Below are 24,714 nucleotides of genomic sequence, written 5' to 3'. Positions count from 1 at the left end.
TCCGTTAAACGAACTGCTCGGGGATTGTCCTTGGCAGTGGACGGATGAATGTACCAGGGCATTTGAGGCAGTGAAGGACGCCATCAGTTCAGACAAACTTCTCGCTCACTACGACCCAGCACTCCCTCTCGAGTTCGCAACGGACGCATCACCATATGGACTTGGAGCAGTCATGCTGCATGTGTATGCTGACGGCTCCAGACATCCTATAGCATATGCTTCACGCTCACTCATAAACATGAGAAGGGCTACGCGCAACTGGACAAGGAGGCCCTGGCAATCATGTTCGGTCTCAAACGCTTCCGCACATATCTCTACGGAAGGAAATTTACCATACGGACTGATCAAAAGCCATTGGAGCGCATCCTTGGTCCCAAGACGTCGATTCCAACCCTTGCAGCACAATGTCTTCATTTCTTCAGCGATGGGCTGTAATGTTGTCCGCATTTGACTACAACTTGCAGTTCATTCCATCTTCGCAGAATGTGCTCGCGGATGCGCTCTTACATCTCCCATTACCCACAATGGAGGAGGACGATGAAGACGCTATCTACAACATCGAGACAAACGCCTCGATAGCCTACCGTAGTAACCAGTAGGGATCTCACAGGCTACGAAACTGATCCTGTGCTTTCCGCGCGTGTTAGAGTTCACTAAAAGTGGATGGCCAGCAGAGTAAGGACGAACGCCTCAAACCTTTCTTCAATCGCAGACACGAACTATCCACGAACAGGACTGTTTGTTGTGGGGATTAAGAGTTGTGATACACTACAAGTACGAGAAGTTTCATTCTGGTGTGAGTTACATGATGCGCATCCAGGAATTGTCAGGATGAAAGAAATTGCACGAAGCTACGTTTGGTGGCCTAACATCGATCGCGACATCGAACAGACTGTTCGTCTCTGTGCTAGCTGTCAACAGACTAGACACCTTCCAGCTGTGGCACCCCTAATGCCATGGGTGTGGCATAGCTCTTCGTGGCACAGAATTCACATCGATTTCGCGCAGAAAAATGGTCACGATTTCCTGATCGTCATTGACGCATACAAAATGGCCAGAGATCTTCCACATGAGTAGCACCACCACCGCGAATGCAACCATCACGGTGCTGCAAGACTTATTCAGCAGGTATGGCATCCCCTACCAACTTGTCAGTGACAATGGACTGCAATTCACAAGTGAGGAGTTCCAATGGTTCCTCAAGGTGAATGGCGTAAAACACGTAAGAGTTGCACCGTACCACGCCGCAAGTAATGGTGCAGCAGAACGATGGTTCAATCCTTCAAAACGCGCTCTCAGCTCAAGCAAATCGAGTGTTCGGAGTTTGCAACAACGTATCGACAGTTTCCTGTTGACATATCGCACTACGACACATGCAACAACCGGTCGTACTCCTGCGAGTTTGTTCCTAGGACGCGAACTGCGTACTCGTTTGTCCTTGCTACGCCCGGACGTTGAACGCAAGGTGGTCAACATGCAGAGCAACCAAAAGTTGCACCACGACAAACAGACCCAACTCCGCGAGTTCTATGCGGGGGAGGATGTGTTGGTTAAGGATTTCCGCTGCAAAGAGACTTGGTGGCTGGCCACAGTCGCAGAGCGCACAGCCCCAAAGTCTTATGTGGTAATTTTGCAGGATGGTCGAGTGTGGAAAAGACGTTGGATCAGATGAGAAGAGCAAAACGGTCTACAACCAGTCATTCTCAGAACTCAAGGAATGGGATGCACACCTCAGCTCACCAATACTGATATGTCTGACCTAGCATCCATTCCGGTGTTTATCCCTACCGCTGAGACAGCTCCAGTCGTTGGCTCGCAAATTCCTCAGACAGAACGTACACACGCGCCACCCTCAACATCACAAGTGGTGAGCAGACTTCACAATCGGCGACACCGACCGTAACCGCAGATTCCAGTGCTTCACCCAAACCCCTACGTCGTTCGTCAAGGTCAGCAAACCCCAGACAGACTCATTGAGACTATGGAATAACCTAACTGTTGTTCGCAGAGGCCGGCATGAGAGTTAAAATGTGTGTACTGCACTTTGAGTTGTTACAGTTGTGTTAATGTTTATCTTGTTACTCAAGTTGTTTAAACAAGTTTTTAGAGTTGCAGTTTTGAAACAAACAAAAAGGTTGCAGTTGAAATTGTACGGTATTGGAATGTCATGGGTGTAAAAAAAACCCAAAAAACTAACAAACAAGCAAGCAAACAAGAAGGAAATCCTAAGGGAAGTTCCGTTTATTCAAATTAAGGGCAGGAAGAGAAAAAAGCCATTGCTACAATGTACCTTGTCTAGGGACTTGGATTTAATTATGGAAAAAGGATTTTCTTTGTTTTGAACTTTGGTTTTCTTGCAACAAGTGTTTGTAGGATTAGCATTTTTTTGTGTAAGGTGTGACATTGTTTTTATAGACAGAATTTTCAGTCGAGGACATTTTCATAGGTTGAAATGATATTTGTTGTGTGTGTGTGTGTACAGCTTCCATATTAAGGGGGAGAGGATGTAGTGTATGCAGACTGCAGTGATCTATTTATACATGTGTGCAACCAGTGTATGACGTCATTTGTTAATCGTCTGTACATTCTAGTACGTGTGTGCTGGAATTTACTACCTTAAGGAGACATGCACACAATAGGGAACAAAAGATTGTATACGTCTCCGCAAGAACATTTCTATAGATGAATACGTCTCCACAAGAATTTCACGAAAATAGATATTGGATTTTACTCAAAAACTAGTAATTTCCAAGGTGGGTTGATGTGTCGCAAATGGAAGAGTTTTAGAAAAGGGATATTTAGTCAAATTTCAGCCCAGGAAATTAATTCTGGTTAAAATTAGAGCTTTTGAAACTTCAATTTCAAACTCGAAACTTTACTACACGAGAACAAGAAATGTCTCCACAAGGATACAAATTCCAGAATGTGTGTACTCTAGTGTGTTATGGCATGACATGGAACGTGAATACAATACGAAGCAACCAAAAAGTATCCCTAATCTCAGTCTCTCCTTAATCGGGTGTTTTGACGTACGAACACAACAATTATCATTCGTAACTACCAGCATCAACTAAAACCTCGTTGATTGTGGGCGGGCGTAAGATGGGTGGCGAAAACAAAGAACAGCGATTAGTGTGCAGTGTTTAATTAACAACGGACTTATCTCTCAGTTAGTTCAATTCACCGCCAGTTCAAGTGACCGCTACCCGAGATATCGTAGTGCGGTCCTTTAGATGTTGAAAACAGTCTTGATTCTCTGAAATGATGGTGTTGGATTGGGGAGAAATCTTGGCACACTTAGGCACACCACACAGAGATGAAGAGGAGTCATTGCTTGCTTCGCATAAAGTGTCACATGTCAGTTGAAGGACATTAATGTTGCTTCTTTTTAAGCGTTTCCGCGAATTCCTTGACCGTCTCGCGCAGTCGCTACACACATGGGCGAATAAACGCGTTGTGGCCCGCAGGAGAGTAATAAGTGTGCAACGGCCTTTTTTATTGTGACTTGTTTATCGCGGTATGGATGTTGCGAAGTCAATCCTTTGTCCATCACTTCAGGCTTAAGGTATACTGTACCAATAATCGATACCGCGCCATTATTCGAAGGTTTTCATGATCTTTGGCCTGAAAGGAATCAATTTACTTATTAATAATTCATTATTGCATGAAGTTAGAAAATATCTCAGTTCCATGTGCCTGTGTGTACTTTATGGAGACTTCAATTATTTTATAATGATGACGTCATGCACGCAAAGTTAGAAACTATGACAAAACGCGTAGGGTTCTCATCTTAAGGTTCGTGGTTCGAGTTCTCTCCTGGTCCTCATTTTTTCCTTTTTTTTTGCACACTCTTCTTCTTCGATTGTTCCCCCTTATTATAACTGTGAGGCGGCCCTATTGTTTAATTGAGATTCGAATTTCACAGCAGAAAAGCTTTTTTCTTTTCTGAATCGAGGTTTGTGGTTCGATTCCTGTCCTGGTCTTCATTTTCCCCCTTTTTTCAACAGTTTTCGACTTTTCCCTTTAATTGTTATTATTAAAGTCGGATTTGAATTTGATAGCAGAAAAAAATCCAGAAATACAAGCGTGCAGTCACGTGCACGGCTTCTGCTCTTCTGTTCTACAAACTTTCAAGTTCATGGCCCACAATAATTGCTCTAATAGCAAAGTATATTTGAGGGTACACAAATTGTGATTTGGCTCGCGTAGGCAATGATGGGCCACTTTAATTACAGGTCTGCACCCCTCGTGTCTCGCACCACATAAATAGTGGTCTCGATCTCCACCACCAAACTCATTTTGGGGGACAACAACTCAAGAAAAACATGATGTATTAGCAGTATTACATTGAATTTTCGTACACTTATTTGTCATAATGTTCAACATTACGAGATTTAATTTCATAAGAAACCGTCGAACAATGGAGCTATTATGAGCGCTACAAATACAATCCGAATGTAGTCAACGTCGATTTTTCGCGTTTAAAACACTACATTGTTGCGATCATATTATATTTGTTGTTTCATGTTTTCACATGATATTCAATCTCCTTATGTAACACATCGTGGAAACTCAGTGCGCGAAATTTCAATGTAATACATAGTTGTATTTATTGAGTAGTTGATCGAAAACGAGTTTGTCATGATGCGCGTTGTACGTGGAGACTACTATTTATGTGGCGCGCTTTCTATTGAACGAAACCTAGACAGACACACGTGTGCAGCGGCTGCGAGTTTACTTTGCGCTCCCTTATTCTCGAAAGAACTGTCGGTTGTTGTTTGACGGTTTCTCACGAAAAGGAATCTCCTTATGTTACACATCAAGACCGATCACTGGCCGAACTTACAGCAAAGACTGGCGTCTTGCTGTAAGTTCTTTTGGAAACCGTCGTAATTCGTCAGTCCTCTGAAGGTACGGAATTCAACGGTTTTTGCTATTCCTATGGAAACATGCATTGTCAGCCTGGTTATTCATATTGGTCAAGACCCCCATTGGTTTGTACACAGTATGCCAGGAGGTGAGATACAAACATTTGACCATTGGTGACCTCTTAAATAGTACGAGGGTTAAGCAAGCGATCACACTTCTGTAGCTCAGATAAGTGGGGTGATTTTTAAATGACAAATAATTTTGTTCTGAATTGATTTTCGGCTTCCCTACAATTTGTAGCAATGGGACCATCCATTCCACCCCCAGGCCACATGTCATGCATGTAGTGCAGAGTTAGTCCAGTATTTCAGCTGCATTTATGGGGCTAACAATCTGACAAAAAGCACTTTTTTTCGGCACCATCCGTGATAGCCAGCCCCACAAATGTGGCCAATTTGCTGTACTACCTCCGTAAATATAGGCCACACTTGGAACATGTACCCGAACATAGAACTTTGTCAAGTTTTGATTTTCATATTTAGACTTTGTAGTTTATTTATGCTTTAGACCCTCTTATACTAGCTATAGAAAGAAGTTAGGCATTTTTCAGACGTCATTTCGATAATGCAAATGTGTGCAAAGTGCAAACAAACTAGAATTACACAATCAGTGACAATCAAAATGAGCATACATGTAACAATTATGACAATTAGCCGCCGATGTTGCCCGTTGCCATCATGAATATTATCAACCTTAAGCGTCATCATTCTTGGTATTTCCTAACCTTTATACTTTAGGTCAATTTATAGACAATATCTTGCTCTTTCCAGCAATACCAAACACAACACTTGTAAATTATGTCGAAGAAAAAGTTTATACGAAGAAATAAAACTCTCCAAATTCAAGGTAGTTTGTTTGATTTTTTGCTTTAAAAATACAGAATTTTAATATGCAACCTTCATTAGCACCTTCTGGCACCATGCACTGGAAAATTTGGGGTTTTCTGATCCGACATACATGGTTCATATTTTTAGTGGCAAAACTGGTGTCGCAGTGTATCACAAAGGGGGTGATACATGTACGTGGGTGTACATGTAGCAATGTGGGCCGGCAGAAGTCAAAGGGCGTGCCGCCAGCGCTGCGCCAGTGCGGACCACATAATCTTAACACAATGATTCACTTAACTTTGTCAAACTGTTACGTATTGAACACACATATCGCACACCTATGTTTCCTTTGTCAATTCTCTGTCAATTGAGTACCAAATATGTTTCATTCTCTGCCTGCTAGAATAGTTAATTGACTTGAATCACACCCCCTTACATGCCTATTATTAGGGTTGTCTGATTTAAATCGCGTTGATTTAATTCACCGATTTAAATCCCAATTTTTAATTCTTGTCGCAACATTGTTGTGTTATATTGTGACATATGTACCGGTATACTCACATGGTGATTTTATCAATTATTCCTTCTGTTTGTACTCACTCTAAAATGGATCTCCTTATTTGTATTTTTATTCAATTTAAAGCAAAGCACTCAGAGTGTGCAAACCTACATGTACCAACATGACCAAGGATAAACAATCCCCGCCTTATTGTCAGTTCACCGAAAGAAATACTCGCATTTATGGTGAAAATCCTTTAAAAAAATCCTACATGCAGACCCAAAACAAATCCTTTAACTCAAACATTTTGTGTACATGTATGTATGCCTGTGTCGGTCTACCTTTCCACTCCCCCATTGTATAAAATGGTCTAGTCCATTGACCTGTGTGGTTAGATTAGGTGGGTGATAAGGGATACAGGGTCACCGGGTCAGTGCCACGCACAAGAAGAGGGTCACGCAGGGTGATCTGTTGAAAGTTTTCCAGCTGATGGGTGAAAAAAATCTGTAAAAAAAATCCTGCATCCAGATGAACATGTAGACTATCTGGATCACTTCCAAAATCCAATCGATTTGTACTTTACCAAGACCACTCCCGCAAAAACTTTCATGAAAATCCGTCCATACCAACAAACCACCAAATCACAAACCAATTCCCTTACCCTACTAGACCCTCCAACGCATGCCAATATGTGCCTCAAGAAAATCTCCTATTTTTTTTGCATGGCCCTCCAATATCTGCCATGTCATTTCAAGGGTAACTGGACAGGCACTCCAATACATGCCACAGAGAACAATGAGAGTCCTCTGATAACAAGTGAGTGCCCCCAGCTGGTCAGTATCAGCACCCTCCAGGGCCTCCAACTCCTGCCAATTGGAGCCTTCACTGTTAAGACAAACTATCTGCCAATAAACTGCAGCTGGAGGGCATTGGCATAACCAACTGACTTGCAGTAAACTACCCTCAGAGAGTAAGGGTTAACGCCGGTGCAAACATAGCCTCCTTGGCGGAGCTACGTAATAAGTTTTTGGATAAACGTTATGAAATTGAAAATGTTGCTCAAGAAAATGAAATTGACACTTTATTAATTGAATAGATGTTAATTTTTCTTTTTAGGTTTCAAAGCCAGTTCCCTGGCCGCAGCCTGGGCCTGCATGAGGAGTTCAGCCTGGTGGAGGTGCTGAAGGCCGTCATGATGCAGCGTGGACTTGGGCCGTAAGATGAGCGAGTTGGAGAAAAAGCTGAAGTGCCTGCAGATGCAGCGCAAACTTGTACAAGTAGAGCAAGGTGGCAAAAACGAAGACGAAAATCCACAAACTGAGCACCATCAAACCATCGGTAAGCCTGTTATACCCAAAATATGGCAGTGGTCCCAACTGTAGTCCAAAATATGGCAGAGGTTCCAACTATAGCCCAAAATATGGCAGTGGTCCCAACTGTAGCCCAAAATATGGCAGTGGTCCCAACTATAGCCCAAAATATGGCAGTGGTCCCAACTATACATGTAGCCCAAAATATGGCAGTGGTCCCAACTATAGCCCAAATAATGGCAGTGGTCCCAACTATAGCCCAAAATATGGCAGTGGTCCCAACTATAGCCCAAATTATGGCAGTGGTCCCAACTATAGCCCAAAATATGGCAGTGGTCCCAACTATAGCCCAAAATATGGCAGTGGTCCCAATTGTAGCCCAAAATATGGCAGTGGTCCCAACTGTAGCCCAGATTATGGTAGTGGTCCCAACTGTAGCCCAAATTATGGCAGTGGTCCCAACTATAGCCCAAAATATGGCAGTGGTCCCAACTGTAGCCCAAAATATGGCAGTGGTTCCAACAGTAGCCCAGATTATAGCAGTGGTCCCAACTGTAGCCCAAATTATGGCAGTGGTCCCAACTACAAATTATGGCAGTGGTCCCAACTATAGCCCAAAATATGGCAGTGGTCCAAAGTATAGCCCAAAATATGGCAGTCGTCCCAACTATAGCCCAAAATATGGCAGTGGTCCCAACAATACAATGTAGTTGGGGTGATGTCATACTTGGGGCATTTCACCTCTAAACCCTTCAATAAGAACATATTTCATGTTGCTGTGAAGCACACAACTTTGCTGAACAATGAATCAGAGTTGTAATGACTCAAGTCAATGATTTACAATGTAATTGACTCGACTCAGGTCCCAATGGGTAATTGACTCGACTGGACTCGAGTCTCTCATCAGTAGACTCGACTTTACTTGAGTCGAAGGTTAATAAAACTTGAGTCCTAACACTGTGCGAACATTACAAAGTTTTATATTCACATTACCGTCGAGTTGTTGCCGTTTATCGCGTACAAATACATGTATACGCCTCAGGCCAAAAAAAAAAAGTTCTGCTTTCAACCGGAAGCAGAATTTTTTTTTGTAGGGAAACCCCCTATCTACCCTATTCTGACAGCCCCTACCCTAATCTTGTTATGGGAAAAATGACAAAAAACACCAAAAACCATCAATCTCTGCCTTTAACCCATGACTACACGCAGACTCCTCCATATGATCGTACCAAAAAATATTGGCAAAAAAAAGTCCCTACCCACATGTACCTACCCTATTTTCGAATGACATGTAATTGGAAGCAGAATTACTTTTTTTCTTTTGGCCTTATCACGGACTCCCAACTCGTGTACTATAATGTAGCGCACAAATTACTATCCCGAAACCAGAGTTTTCCCAATTCTTGGTTTCATCTTCGGCTTCGGGCGATTTCCTAAGCCCTTGATGAAACTCCAACTAAATTTATGTTTTCAAATTTTGTTTGATATTTTCTATATAATCAGAAACAGTTTCAAATGTTGCAATTTGTCAGCGTAAAAAATATTTCAGACCTGAATCCAAACCAGAGATGAAACCGGAGTTCACTTCATGTTAATTGGTACGCAGATCTTTGGTAGAAACGTCCAGCAGAAACTGTCTATTGGGTACCATGCAGCGTTTTTTAAGTCTTTGGATTTTCATTACAAACTTGTGCCTTGTGTTCTTTCTTCCATTCTGTAATTTATTAGATGTTGTTCAAATATCACTGACTTAAGCCGGCCTCAGGTCGACCTGCGATTTGCTTGCGCCATGACGGAACCGTCGGCATCAAGCAGAAAAATAATACTCAGATCACAAAACTGAGAAATCGTGTGATTCTCTTGCACAAGCGGCATCCCGATTAAATAATCGCAATTATATAACTGACATATATCCTAGTCATTTGATTGGTGGAACTCACATCACGTGACATTCGTTATTGCTCCCATTCACGCCGCGGCTCAAAAAGTACTATCCGCCCATGGGGAATGGGAAATACTATTCAACAGTTAGGATCATGAGGCGGTATTTGTGTGCAAATGCATGCTGGTGTGCGCGTTCAGCGTTGCGCGTAGCGCGTATTGTTCCAAAGAGCCAGCGCTACAGCGTTGGGTTCAATCATTTTCGTGAAGGGGTATTTGGAAGAGAGAAATACATTTTCCCTCAGTTTTCTATTGCAAAAAAAGTTCAAATATATCAAATGACAAGGATCTATATGTCAGTTATATAAAACAAATATTGAGTGGCTTTAAATTGTGAAATGGGAGGAATATTATCGCTCAGTAACATCTGGACTTTTCCAGTTCACTCGGCTTCGCCTCGTGAAATGGAAAAGTCCAGATTTTACCTTGCGATAATATTCCTCCCATTCCACGCTGAGCCACTCAATATTTGTATACCATGCTCAAAATTGCTCATGTCACCTTGACGCGACGATCCACCACGATTCCACAGCATAGACAGTCATAGACAGACTTTACCAATAAGGGAGTAAATGTGTTTGGCTGGCTCGGCTCGAGCCATTACCAGCGCGCATTCCCCTGATACGGTCTTAAATGTACTTGTGGTATTCCCATTCACAAATAGCTTTGAGTCAAAAAATCGGCACAAGTCAAACAATTATACATTTCCGATGATTTTGTTGAACAGTTTTATTTAATTTTTTTCTAAACACCCCTCTAGCTATGGTATGGAATATCCTCTCGTGAGTAGGTAAACAATCGCCTTATATGGTGATTGACGCACGTGTGCTGCGTACTACGTGATGTTGCGCAGAACGTGCGGAGTGCCAGAGTAGTGTGCTAATTGGCTAATTGGAAAGGATGATCTTGATGCGCACACGATCGCAACGTCATCATAGAAGTTGAAATTTTTCTTCTCTTGCTACTGTTGATTTTTTTTTAGACCCGACTAATTCCTATCGTGTTAATATCGTCGCAGTTACACTCAGGTCGCAAAAAATTGGTGACTGAAATCTTCCCGCCGGTGATAGCTCAGGCACAGCTTGATCCTGAAAAGTCGGTCGTCAACTGATCTTTGTCAGTCGCAAGGTCGACCTGAGGCCGGCTTTAAATTGACTAGAGCACAGATTCTACTTGACTCGATTCGACCACACACTGTTACTCCACTCGACTGGATTTGACTCAAGTCACTTCCTTAAAATGACTCGACTCGACTCAAGTCACAACATTCAGTGTCTCGTTACAACGCTGCAAAGAATAGAATTTGTTCATTGTTTAGCAGATGCCGGTTACCAGCTTCATTCCCATGTGATTTATCTTGCTTGGAACTAGTTCTCTTGCACAATTGTTGTCTTGGTAATTTTTCCCATAGATGATGATTTTTCTGCCAATGTTCACAGGAATTGTGAGGATCTGACCAGCCCCGAGGTGGACCGTGTCATCGTCCAGCGACTGAGGGTTGATGAAGTCATTGACGTCCTTTACGGCAAGCTGATGACCTGTTGATCATCAAGGGAATGCGAGACAGTAAGTGATTCCATTTGTGTAGCAGTTCAAGAACGCATAACCAACAAATTTAACAAGCTGTATCTCTGTTAAATTTACAAACTTCAAATGGGCATAATATCACCTACATTGTAGGAAAGTCCGTTTAGAAAATAAAAAGGTCATTGTAAAAAAAGGGAAGATCTTTATTTTAAAAGGCATATAGGATCATTTGATATTCATGACTTTTGTTCGTTTTCAAATAATAAGACCATTCAAAATCAAAAGAAGAATGTTGAATGCCTAACCTATTGAAGTTTCAGCTCAGTGATACCATTTCCCCCCTAGAAAACAGTAAAAAAAAAAAAAAAAAGTGCTCAACCTTTTGATCATGAAACATAATTTGTGTGTTTGTAACTCTTTCTTCAAAAATGAGTCGATTGACTGATCGTTGGAAATCCCCTACATTACTCGGTTTTCTAAATGACAGCAAGACAGACGGAATTATTTTGTGGGGTGTAAAAGTTAATACCGCGGTATGCAACATTTGCAAACATCAAAAAACAAAATTACTAAATTATTATGAAATTTCAGTGAATAATAGTCTCAAGTGTCCTATGAAATCATGGCACCTAGTGTGCTGTCATTTTCCAGAAAAGTGGAATTTTTGTATCAATTTCCAATGATTGTTGGCCGACCATCATTGGAAAAACCTGACTGTTTTCAATACTGCCCCCAATTTGCCAATTATAGTTAGTACACATTTTGTTTGCAATCGGTTACACATCTGTGAGTGCGAGCAATTAAGCCAGCTAGTCTGGTTCCCTGACCCTATCGGTACAATTCCCTGACGCCTATAAATTGCTCTGTTTTGTCTGAAGTAGGGTGAGGAAACCATACTACAAGACAAGAACAGCATTTTTTTCTTGGTTTTCCCAGCATCTATGAACACAAAACTTTAAATAGGTCAGTGTTAAAATACTTGCTTTTAAATACTTACTCCCCAAATCCTTCTATATATGAAAATTACAGCAAAAGAAAATTTTGTACGGTATACATGTACATGTTTGTACCGGTATGTACACGTTTAAAAACCAGTCTGATCTGATTAAATGCAAATGATCCTATACGCCTTTAACATTATTTTTAAAAACCTGTTAAAATAGCTTTTCAGAAGAGTCGTATTTGATTCAGTAAAAGACGATTTGATTGTACTCAATTTCATTGGCTTGTTGTGCCCATGTTTAGGTAATGTTTTGCTCCAGATCGATTCACTTGAAATCATTTATGTCTTTATGAATGGGTTAAACTGCTTTATTAGAAATCCAAATGCAGAGTTCCAAGCCACCTGACACCGAGTGTTCCTTCTTGGTTCTCCCCAGCTTTTCTCTCATGAGTCCGTCGCAAGCCTCTCCCAGCAGGGCGCACTAAATCCTCCAACGTCTCCTGAGTCGTTTCGTCCAAGACACCCAACTAGACACCAAAACGGCCCCGCTGATGGCGATCCATGATGTCCAATGCATCAATGATGACTCCAGTGCTTACTTACGCTTCTTCGGCGGCTACTCTTTGTTCTAGGCATGGGAGAGCTCGGGAAGGGGGCGGAGTTTGAGGCTCTGGAAGGGAGGGAGATCTTGAACAGTCTGCTGTGTATCGACGTCAAGCTTGATGGGCTGGAGTCTAGCAACATGGAACCATTGCTGTGCCAGTTGCTGGAAAGGGCAAACATGCCCAGAGAACTCAACAAGTAAGTTTACTCACATCTTGTGTTTATTTGGCAATTTATATCCACATAGTTCCGACTGGCGAACAAGAGTCAAGCCATCCCAAAAATCAGTAAGCCCAACTAGATTTTCATTTCACTAAGGTGAAATTACCATTGAACAGATAATTACCAATCACTGACCATGTTTGTCCAAACAAATTTTACACTAAAAGTGTAGATGGCGGCTCAAAACTGAGTTTTTATCCAACAGTCGTGATTTTATCCTCATGTCTCAGACAGGCAAACCTGCTGTAGATTTGCAGCAGTTTGCATTAGGTTCAGCTCATGAGTAGTCTGAGTATCACCCGTTCTAGCCCTAACTCCATTCAAACGTCTAGGAATGCAAATGTGTGCAGTGCCATGAGCTAGTCAATCAGAGTCAACGTTAAATCAGGACGTTATTTCATTCCGAAATCTTGACAACATGTACAAGTGTGATTGGTTGATTCCGATGCAGTGTTTTATACTAAAACAACGGCCGGGCCTAGATCTATAGAATCTAGACAAGCTTGGGGTGTATCGCGTAACATAACACAGAGTGCCTGACCACAGCCTTTGTGTGCTCAATTCACAGCGTATCCCATGTTGTGTCTGGAGGTTTTTTTTTAATCATGTATATGATGCGACAATTGGTGAATGACCGAAGGCCTGATATAGAAAGTGCCCTCTGATTGGTCCAAATCTAGAGGTGTTGCATAATTAATCAGCGAATCTGCTCAAATATTATATACTAGCTCATGAGTGGATTTACGTCTAAAATCAAGATGTGCCATGGTCCTTTCAAATGCCACTTAGAAGTTGAGTCGCTGTTCCAAATTGTTTTAAAAGTGTAGCCAGGTTTTTGTACCATGCCAAAACAAAACGAGCACAAATGGCCATTTGATTTATGTTTTAAAGTATTGAAGGTCAATGTCAAAAGAAGAGCAAATCATTCTAACTTGAAATTTCGGACGGGACACATGGTTGAGTCAAAGTCAAAATCGCCTGGTGCAGAAATAACTTCTGTAATTAGGCCACAGTTGGGAACACATTGGGAACACACAGTGCTCCAAAAAGAAGCTTATGGAATTGGAACATTTCAACTTTTAAGATGTGCCCTAACTTGAACCAAAGATAACTATTCAATACTACAGGAGCAGAAAAATAAAGAACTAAGCTTTCAGTGCCAAGCATTTGAAGTATCACATGGAAACAAATTTGTGGCAAGTTTTGTAAAATCACAGTTACCAGAGATACAGAGAAAATGTTGTTTTAAATGAAACTTTTGTTACTTTTTTTCCATTCAGATTGATGAGAATGAGGTTGATCACATTGTCAACAAGGAGTGTGAAAAACTGGACAAGAGACTTGGAGAGGGGGCCAAGGTGAGCTTGCCGACACCCAAGATTTGCAGAGGGCAGAACTGGACTTGGCTGTTTTGGGCAGAGATGTAACCAGATCAGTCACGTTGAATAGATTTGAGACTGAATGACTCTTAGTTAACTTGTGATGACTTGTGACTGATTTTGTAAACAGTTTGGCTTAAGGCTCGACTAGGTAGTCTTGTATTTTCCAGTTAAACATTTATTTGCGGTAATTTTTCTTGGTCATATGCGAGACCTGTCGATGCAAACTTGCAATTTACACATTCATTTTGAAACAATACACCCAAGAAGTCTGACATCATGCAAGTCGTCTAAGTGGTAAGTCTAAACAATGTCTTGTTCGCCACTTTTACCTTCGGATTTGCACAGGCATAAGTTGAACGTGTTTTGATAAAAAGTAAATGGTAAGCCCTTATCGTATTGAATTTGTGATAAAAACTTAACTTTCCCCATTTTTATAAAAATGCAAGGCTAACCCTTACCGTATTGAAATTTTGATGAAAATTTACGTTCGTGCTATTTTTTGATAAAAACTACCATAAAAACTAAGTTTGTTTTTGCCCCTTTTTGATAAAAATGCGAGGCTAATCCTTTACAGTTTTGAATATCTGATGAAAAGTTAACTTTTGACCAGTTTATGATAAAAATTCAAGGCTAACCACGAACCGGTTCGAATATGTGATAAATAATTCTTTTTGTCCCTTTTTGATAAAAATGAAAGGCTAATCCACTACCGCTTTGAATTTGTGATAAAAAAATTTTTGCCCTGTTTTGAAAAAAAATGCAAGGCTAACCCCTTACCGTTTTGATTTTGTGATAAAAACGTAACTTTCCCCCATTTTGATAAAAATGCAAGGCTAACCCCTTGCCGTTTTGAATTTGTGATAAAAACTTAACTTTCTCCCATTTTGATAAAAATGCAAGGCTAACCCCTTACCGTTTTGAATTTGTGATAAAAACTTAATTTTCCCCCATTTTGATAAAAATGCAAGGCTAACCCCTTCATTAGCCCTTACCGTTATGAATTTGTGATAAAAAGTTAACTTTCCCCCATTTTGATAAAAATGCAAGGCTAACCCCTTACCGTTTTGAATTTGTGATAAAACTTAATTTTCCCCCATTTTGATAAAAATGCAAGGCTAACCCCTTCATAAGCCCTTACCGTTTTGAATATGTGATAAAAACTTAGCTTTCCCCCATTTTGATAAAAATGCAAGGATAAAAAGTTTTTTTTGCCCCGTTTTTGATAAAAATGCAAGGCTAACTTGCACTAACTAACCCATTTCCGTTTTGATTTTGTGATCAAAAGTTAACGCTTACCCCGTTTTGAAAAAAAATGCAATGCTAACCCCTTACCGTTATAATTTGTGTTAAAAAGTACATTTCCCTCCATTTTTATAAAAATGCAAAGCTAACACCTAGCCTTTTTGATTTTGTGATAAAAATTTGCTTTTGACCAGTTTTTATAAAAATGCATGGCTAACTCCTTACTGTTTTGAATTTGTGATAAAAAGTTAACTTTTGACCCGTTTTGATAAAAAAATTTAGACCACACACAAAAGCACACATTGAAGCGATGATTTGACTTTTGGCATAGTGTTTTGAGCCACTTCTTCATATGTAACCTTTTGTTTAAATTTTGGATCAAAATTAGGGTTTTTTTCCATCCCTTATTGATAGAAATGAAAGGCTAATCTGTTAACGCTTTGATTTTCTAATAAAAGTTATCTTGTGTCACGTTTTGATAAAACATTCTTAGCCCACACACAAAAGCACACATTGAAGCGATGATTTGGCTTTTGGCATAGTGTTTTGAGCCACTACTTTACAATGTATTTCTCTTTCTTTGATGTTCTGTTGATGGAGTTCGGTTTAACAAAGAAAAAACAAGGTCTTACCATTTCAATTTTTTTATAATGAACTAAATTTTTGTCCAATTTTAATCAGAATGCAAGACTATTAACGCATTACCATTTTGAATTTGTGATAAAAATTAACTTTTCTCCCATTTTGATAAAATGCAAGGCTAACCCCTTACCGATTTGAATTTTGATAAAAATGTAACTTCCCCCATTTCGATAAAAATGCAAGGCACCTTACTGTTTTGAATTTGTGATAAAAGTTTACTCTTGCCCGTTTTGAATTTGGATAAAAAAGTTGGTTTTCATCCTTTTTTTGATACAAATGCAAGGCTAACCCCTTACCATTACAACTTTGTGATAAAATCTTAACTTCCCCCATTTGATCAAAATGCAAAGCTTTACCCTTATTCATGTTTTTGATAGAAATGTAAGGCTATCCCCTTACCGTTGTAAATTATGGATACGAATGTGTTTTTTGCCTCTTTCTGATAAAAATACAAGGCTAACCCCTTACCGTTTTAAATTTTTGGATAAAAATGTTTTTTTGCCTCTTTTTGATAAAAATACATGTACATGTACAAGGCTAACCCCTTACCGTTTTAAATTTTTGATAATGTGTTTTTGCCCCTTTTTGATAAAAATACAAATTTTGGATAAAAATGTGTTTTTGCCCCTTTTTGATAAAAATGCCAGGCTAACCCCTTACCGTTTTAAATTTTGGATAAAAAATGTGTTTGTGCCCCTTTTGATAAAAATACAAGGCTAACCCCTTACCGTTTTAAATTTTGGATAAAAAATGTGTTTTTGTCCCTTTTTGATAAAAATGCAAGGCTAACCCCTTACCGTTGTAAATTTTGGATAAAAATGTGTTTTTGCCTCTTTTTTCATAAAAATGCAGTAACCCCTGACCGTTTTAAATTTTGGATAAAAATGTGTTTTTGCCTCTTTTTGATAAAAATGCAAGGCTAACCCCTTACCGTTTTAAATTTTCGATAAAAATGTGTTTTTTCCCCCTTTTTGATAAAAATGCAAGGCTAACCCCTTACCGTTTTAAATTTTGGATAAAATGTGTTTTTGCCCCTTTTTCATAAAAATGCCAGGTTAACCCCATACCGTTTTAAATTTTGGATAAAAAGTGTTTTTGCCCCTTTTGATAAAAATACAAGGCTAACCCCTTACCGTTTTAAATTTTGGATAAAAATGTGTTTTTGCCCTTTTTGATAAAAATGCAAGGCTAACCCCTTACCGTTGTAAATTTTGGATAAAAATGTGTTTTTGCCTCTTTTTTCATAAAAATGCAGTTAACCCTTACCGTTTTAAATTTTGGATAAAATGTGTTTTTTCCCCTTTTTGATAAAAATGCAATGCTAACCCCTTACCGTTATAATTTGTGTTAAAAAGTACATTTCCCTCCATTTTTATAAAAATGCAAAGCTAACACCTAGCCTTTTTGATTTTGTGATAAAAATTTGCTTTTGACCAGTTTTTATAAAAATGCATGGCTAACCCCTTACTGTTTTGAATTTGTGATAAAAAGTTAACTTTTGACCCGTTTTGATAAAAAAATTTAGACCACACACAAAAGCACACATTGAAGCGATGATTTGACTTTTGGCATAGTGTTTTGAGCCACTTCTTCATTTCTATATGTAACCTTTTGTTTAAATTTTGGATCAAAATTAGGGTTTTTTTTCATCCCTTATTGATAGAAATGAAAGGCTAATCTGTTAACGCTTTGATTTTCTAATAAAAGTTATCTTGTGTCACGTTTTGATAAAACATTCTTAGCACACACAAAAGCACACATTGAAGCGATGATTTGGCTTTTGGCATAGTGTTTTGAGCCACTACTTTACAATGTATTTCTCTTTCTTTGATGTTCTGTTGATGGAGTTCGGTTAACAAAGAAAAAACAAGGTCTTACCATTTCAATTTTTTTATAATGAACTAAATTTTTGTCCAATTTTATCAGAATGCAAGACTATTAACGCATTACCATTTTGAATTTGTGATAAAAATTAACTTTTCTCCCATTTTGATAAAATGCAAGGCTAACCCCTTACCGATTTGAATTTGTGATAAAAATGTAACTTCCCCCATTTCGATAAAAATGCAAGGCACCTTACTGTTTTGAATTTGTGATAAAAGTTTACTCTTGCCCGTTTTGAATTTGGATAAAAAGTTGGTTTTCATCCTTTTCTTGATACAAATGCAAGGCTAACCCCTTACCATTACAACTTTGTGATAAAATCTTAACTTCCCCCATTTGATCAAAATGCAAAGCTTTACCCTTATTCATTTTTTGATAGAAATGTAAGGCTATCCCCTTACCGTTGTAAATTATGGATACGAATGTGTTTTTGCCTCTTTCTGATAAAAATACAAGGCTAACCCCTTACCGTTTTAAATTTTTGGATAAAAATGTGTTTTTGCCTCTTTTTGATAAAAATACATGTACATGTACAAGCTACCCCTTACCGTTTTAAATTTTTGATAATGTGTTTTTGCCCCTTTTTGATAAAAATACAAATTTTGGATAAAAATGTGTTTTTGCCCCTTTTTGATAAAAATGCCAGGCTAACCCCTTACCGTTTTAAATTTTGGATAAAAATGTGTTTGTGCCCCTTTTTGATAAAAATACAAGGCTAACCCCTTACCGTTTTAAATTTTGGATAAAAAATGTGTTTTTGTCCCTTTTTGATAAAAATGCAAGGCTAACCCCTTACCGTTGTAAATTTTGGATAAAAATGTGTTTTTGCCTCTTTTTTCATAAAAATGCAGTTAACCCCTGACCGTTTTAAATTTAGGATAAAAATGTGTTTTTGCCTTTTTTTGATAAAAATGCAAGGCTAACCCCTTACCGTTTTAAATTTTCGATAAAAATGTGTTTTCTCCCCTTTTTGATAAAAATGCAAGGCTAACCCCTTACCGTTTTAAATTTTGGATAAAATGTGTTTTTGCCCCTTTTTCATAAAAATGCCAGGTTAACCCCATACCGTTTTAAATTTTGGATAAAAAGTGTTTTTGCCTCTTGTTGATTAAAATGCAAGGTTAACCCCTTACCGTTTTAAATTTTGGATAAAAATGTGTGTTTGCCCCTTTGGATAAAAATGCAAGGCTAACCCCTTACCGTTGTAAATTTTGGATAAAAATGTGTTTTTCCCCCATTTTGATAAAAATGCAAGGCTAACCCCTTACCGTTTTAAATTTTGGATAATAACGTGTTTTTTGCCCCTTTTTAATAAAAATGCAAGGTAAACCCCTTATCTTTCTTAATTTTGGATAAAAATGTGTTTTTGCCCCTTTTTGATAAAAATACAAATTTTGGATAAAAATGTGTTTTTGCCCCTTTTTGATAAAAATGCCAGGCTAACCCCTTACCGTTTTAAATTTTGGATAATAACGTGTTTTTGCCCCTTTTTCATAAAAATGCAAGGGTAACCCCTTACCGTTTTAAATTTTGGATAAAAATGTGTTTTTGCCTCTATTTGGTAAAAATGCAAGGCTAACCCCTTACTGTTGTAAATTATGGATAAAAATGTGTTTTTGCCTCTTTCTGATAAAAATACAAGGCTTACCCCTTACCGTTTTAAATTTTTGGATAAAAATGTGTTTTTGCCTCTTTCTGATAAAAATACAAGGCTAACTAACCCCTTACCGTTTAAAATTTTGGATAAAAATGTGTTTTTGCCCCTTTTTGATAAATATACAAGGCTAACCCCTTACTGTTGTAAATTTTGGATAAATAAAGGTGTTTTTGCCCCTTTTAGATAAAAATGCAAGGCTAACCCCTTACTGTTTTAAGATTTGGATAAAATGTGTTTTTGCCCTTTTTTGATAAAATGCAAGGCTAACCCCTTACCGTTGTAAATGATGGATAAAAATGTGTTTTTGCCCCTTTTTGATAAAAATCAAGGCTAACCCCTTACTGTTGTAAATTATGGATAAAAATGTGTTTTTGTCCCTTTTTGATAAAAATGCAAGGCTAACCCCTTACTGTTGTAAATTTTGGATAAAAATGTGTTTTTGCCTCTTTTGGATAAAAATGCAAGGCTAACCCCTCACCGTTTTAAATTTTGGATAAAAATGTGTTTTTGCCCCTTTTTGATAAAAATGCAAGGCTAACCCCTTACCGTTTTAAAATTTGGATAACAATGTTTTTTTGCCCCTTTTTGATAAAAATGCAAGGCTAACCCCTTACCGTTTTAAATTTGGGATAATAACGTGTTTTTGCCCCTTTTTAATAAAAATGCAAGGTTAACCCCTTATCGTTTTAAAATTTTGGATAAAAATGTGTTTTTGCCTCTTTTTGATTAAAATACAAGGCTTACCCCTGACCGTTTTAAATTTTGGATAATAACATGTTTTTGCCCCTTTTTCATAAAAATGCAAGGGTAACCCCTTACCGTTTTAAATTTTGGATAAAAATGTGTTTTTGCCTCTATTTGGTAAAAATGCAAGGCTAACCCCTTACTGTTTTAAATTTTTGGATAAAAATGTGTTTTTGCCTCTTTTTGATAAAAATACAAGGCTAACTAACCCCTTACCGTTTAAAATTTTGGATAAAAATGTGTTTTTGCCCCTTTTTGATAAAAATGCAAGGCTTACCCCTTACCGTTTTAAATTTTTGGATAAAAACGTGTTTTTGCCCCTTTTTGATAAAAATGCAAGGCTAATCCCTTACCGTTTTAAATTCTGGATAATAACGTGTTTTTGCCCCTTTTTAATAAAAATGCAAGGTTAACCCCTTATCGTTTTAAATTTTGGATAAAACGTGTTTTTGCCCCTTTTTGATAAAAATTCAAGGCTAACCCCTTACTGTTGTAAATTTTGGATAAAAATGTGTTTTTGCCTCTTTTGGATAAAAATGCAAGGCTAACCCCTCACCGTTTTAAATTTTGGATAAAAATGTGTTTTGCCCCTTTTTGATAAAAATGCAAGGCTAACCCCTTACCGTTTTAAATTTGGATAACAATGTTTTTTTGCCCCTTTTTGATAAAAATGCAAGGCTAACCCCTTACCATGCTTACCGTTGTAAATTTTGGATAAAAATGTGTTTTTGCCCCATTTTGATAACAATGCAAGGCTAACCCCTTACCGTTTTAAATTTTGGATAATAACGTGTTTTTGCCCCTTTTTAATAAAAATGCAAGGTTAACCCCTTACCGTTTTAAATTTTGGATAAAAATGTGTTTTTGCCTCTATTTGGTAAAAATGCAAGGCTAACCCCTTACTGTTGTAAATTATGGATAAAAATGTGTTTTTGCCTCTTTCTGATAAAAATACAAGGCTTACCCCTTACCGTTTTAAATTTTGGATAAAAATGTGTTTTTGCCTCTTTTTGATAAAAATACAAGGCTAACTAACCCCTTACCGTTTAAAATTTTGGATAAAAATGTGTGTTTGCCCCTTTGGATAAAAATGCAAGGCTAACCCCTTACCGTTTTAAATTTTGGATAATAACGTGTTTTTGCCCCTTTTAGATAAAAATGCAAGGCTAACCCCTTACTGTTTTAAAATTTGGATAAAAATGTGTTTTTGCCCCTTTTTGATAAAAATGCAAGGCTAACCCCTTACCGTTTTAAATTTTTGGATAAAAACGTGTTTTTGCCCCTTTTTGATAAAAATGCAAGGCTAATCCCTTACCGTTTTAAATTCTGGATAATAACGTGTTTTTGCCCCTTTTTAATAAAAATGCAAGGTTAACCCCTTATCGTTTTAAATTTTGGATAAAAACGTGTTTTTGCCCCTTTTTGATAAAAATTCAAGGCTAACCCCTTACTGTTGTAAATTTTGGATAAAAATGTGTTTTTGCCTCTTTTGGATAAAAATGCAAGGCTAACCCCTCACCGTTTTAAATTTTGGATAAAAATGTGTTTTGCCCCTTTTTGATAAAAATGCAAGGCTAACCCCTTACCGTTTTAAAATTTGGATAACAATGTTTTTTTGCCCCTTTTTGATAAAAATGCAAGGCTAACCCCTTACCATGCTTACCGTTGTAAATTTTGGATAAAAATGCGTTTTTGCCCCATTTTGATAACAATGCAAGGCTAACCCCTTACCGTTTTAAATTTTGGATAATAACGTGTTTTTGCCCCTTTTTAATAAAAATGCAAGGTTAACCCCTTACCGTTTTAAATTTTGGATAAAATGTGTTTTTGCCTCTATTTGGTAAAAATGCAAGGCTAACCCCTTACTGTTGTAAATTATGGATAAAAATGTGTTTTTGCCTCTTTCTGATAAAAATACAAGGCTTACCCCTTACCGTTTTAAATTTTTGGATAAAAATGTGTTTTTGCCTCTTTTTGATAAAAATACAAGGCTAACTAACCCCTTACCGTTTAAAATTTTGGATAAAAATGTGTGTTTGCCCCTTTGGATAAAAATGCAAGGCTAACCCCTTACCGTTTTAAATTTTGGATAATAACGTGTTTTTGCCCCTTTTAGATAAAAATGCAAGGCTAACCCCTTACTGTTTTAAAATTTGGATAAAAATGTGTGTTTGCCCCTTTTTGATAAAAATGCAAGGCTAACCCCTTACTGTTGTAAATTATGGATAAAATTGTGTTTTTGCCCCTTTTTGATAAAAATTCAAGGCTAACCCCTTACTGTTGTAAATTTTGGATAAAAAGTGTTTTTGCCTCTTGTTGATTAAAATGCAAGGTTAACCCCTTACCGTTTTAAATTTTGGATAAAAATGTGTGTTTGCCCCTTTGGATAAAAATGCAAGGCTAACCCCTTACCGTTGTAAATTTTGGATAAAAATGTGTTTTTGCTCCTTTTTGATAAAAATGCAAGACTAACCCCTTACCGTTTAAAATTTTGGATAATAACGTGTTTTTGTCCCTTTCTAATAAAAATGCAAGGTTAACCCCTTATCGTTTTAAATTTTGGATACAAACGTGTTAGTTTGCCTTTTTTGGATAAAAATGCAAGGCTAACCCCTTACCGTTGTAAATTTTGGATAAAAATGTGTTTTTACCTTGTGCTTTGGTGCTTAAAATTCAAGAACTTGTCAGAGTAATGATGTGATTATTGAAGAAATAAAGAGAAACAAAATGGAAATAAAAGCTTTTATACCTTGTGTGTTCACTTTATTTAGCATTTGTCCAATAGCAATTGTTTAATAGCTTAAAATAAGGAAAAAGAATGATTTAATGAATATTCATCAGGAAATCAATGAATATTCATAAGGCGAAATATATAATGAGTATGAACAAATGATGGTATAGCTGAAAAGTGGTTTCACCACTGAATATTCATAAGGCGAAATATATAATGAGTATGAACAAATGATGGTATAGCTGAAAAGTGGTTTCACCACTGAATATTCATAAGGCGAAATATATAATGAGTATGAACAAATGATGGTATAGCTGAATATTCATAAGGCGAAATATATAATGAGTATGAACAAATGATGGTATAGCTGAAAAGTGGTTTCACCACTGAATATTCATAAGGCGAAATATATAATGAGTATGAACAAATGATGGTATAGCTGAATATTCATAAGGCGAAATATATAATGAGTATGAACAAATGATGGTATAGCTGAAAAGTGGTTTCACCACTGAATATTCATAAGGCGAAATATATAATGAGTATGAACAAATGATGGTATAGCTGAATATTCATAAGGCGAAATATATAATGAGTATGAACAAATGATGGTATAGCTGAAAAGTGGTTTCACCACTGAATATTCATAAGGCGAAATATATAATGAGTATGAACAAATGATGGTATAGCTGAATATTCATAAGGCGAAATATATAATGAGTATGAACAAATGATGGTATAGCTGAAAAGTGGTTTCACCACTGAATATTCATAAGGCGAAATATATAATGAGTATGAACAAATGATGGTATAGCTGAAAAGTGGTTTCACCACTGAATATTCATCAGGAAATCAATGAATATTCATAAGGCGAAATATATAATGAGTATGAAAAAATGATGATATAGTTGAAAAGTGGTTTCGGACCCAAAATTCGGACCCAAATTCGGACCCAAAATTCGGACCCAAAATTCGGACCCAAAATTCGGACCCAAATTCGGACCCAAAATTCGGACCCAAAATTCGGACCCAAAATTCGGACCCAAAATTCGGACCCAAAATTCGGACCCAAAATTCGGACCCAAAATTCGGACCCAAAATTCGGACCCAAAATTCAATTCGGACCCAAAATTCGGACCCAAAATTCGGACCCAAAATTCGGACCCAAAATTCGGACCCAAAATTCGATGCATGCAGGACCTGAACCCACAACGCCTGGGTTTCCAGTCACAACTACTAACCAGTGCACTACTTGGGTCCCCCCAGTACATTTCCCTATTTTATAAACTTAGCTCTTAGGTTCCCTAAATAAATTTCAATAACAGTGCTTCCACACTTAGCCACACACAACTCTGAAACTCTCTTACAAATTCTAATATTTCAACTTCCTGTCTATTTATTTTTTTGAAAAAAAAAAATTTACCATCCAGATTGCTCTTTCTTTTTTTTTGACAAACAAAAAAGGCAAACAATTGTGTTTTTTTGGAGCTACAAATCAAATTGTTTGATCCAATCATAATTATTCTAATAGTGCATTGGAACTTAACAGATCATGTTTTTCAGCTGGCTACAGTTCAATTCCACACATCTCGAGAGAAGACGCATTAACAAAAACATTGTAATTACTGATG

General features: G+C 37.7%; 1 long non-coding RNA gene across 4 annotated transcripts; it reads left to right on the top strand.

Moving 5' to 3' along the window:
- Positions 1-4,881: 4,881 nt before the first annotated feature.
- LOC119724126 lies at positions 4,882-14,936 on the top strand. 4 transcript variants are annotated; one of them, XR_005270620.1, is made up of 6 exons: positions 4,882-4,911; positions 7,372-7,593; positions 10,946-11,072; positions 11,915-11,996; positions 12,413-12,777; positions 14,082-14,936. It is a non-coding gene; the product is annotated as an uncharacterized LOC119724126 (long non-coding RNA). The 4 variants fall into 4 exon arrangements; XR_005270619.1 differs by having other exon boundaries at positions 11,912-11,996; XR_005270618.1 differs by lacking the exon at positions 11,915-11,996 and having other exon boundaries at positions 10,918-11,072.
- The last annotated feature ends 9,778 nt before the right edge of the window (positions 14,937-24,714 follow it).

The sequence above is a fragment of the Patiria miniata genome, unplaced genomic scaffold (genome assembly GCF_015706575.1).
Source record: "Patiria miniata isolate m_02_andy unplaced genomic scaffold, ASM1570657v1 HiC_scaffold_18, whole genome shotgun sequence".
NCBI classification, from domain to species: domain Eukaryota; kingdom Metazoa; phylum Echinodermata; class Asteroidea; order Valvatida; family Asterinidae; genus Patiria; species Patiria miniata.
The sequence above is the reverse complement of the archived record's forward strand: the minus strand, read 5'-3'. Positions and strand labels throughout refer to the sequence as shown.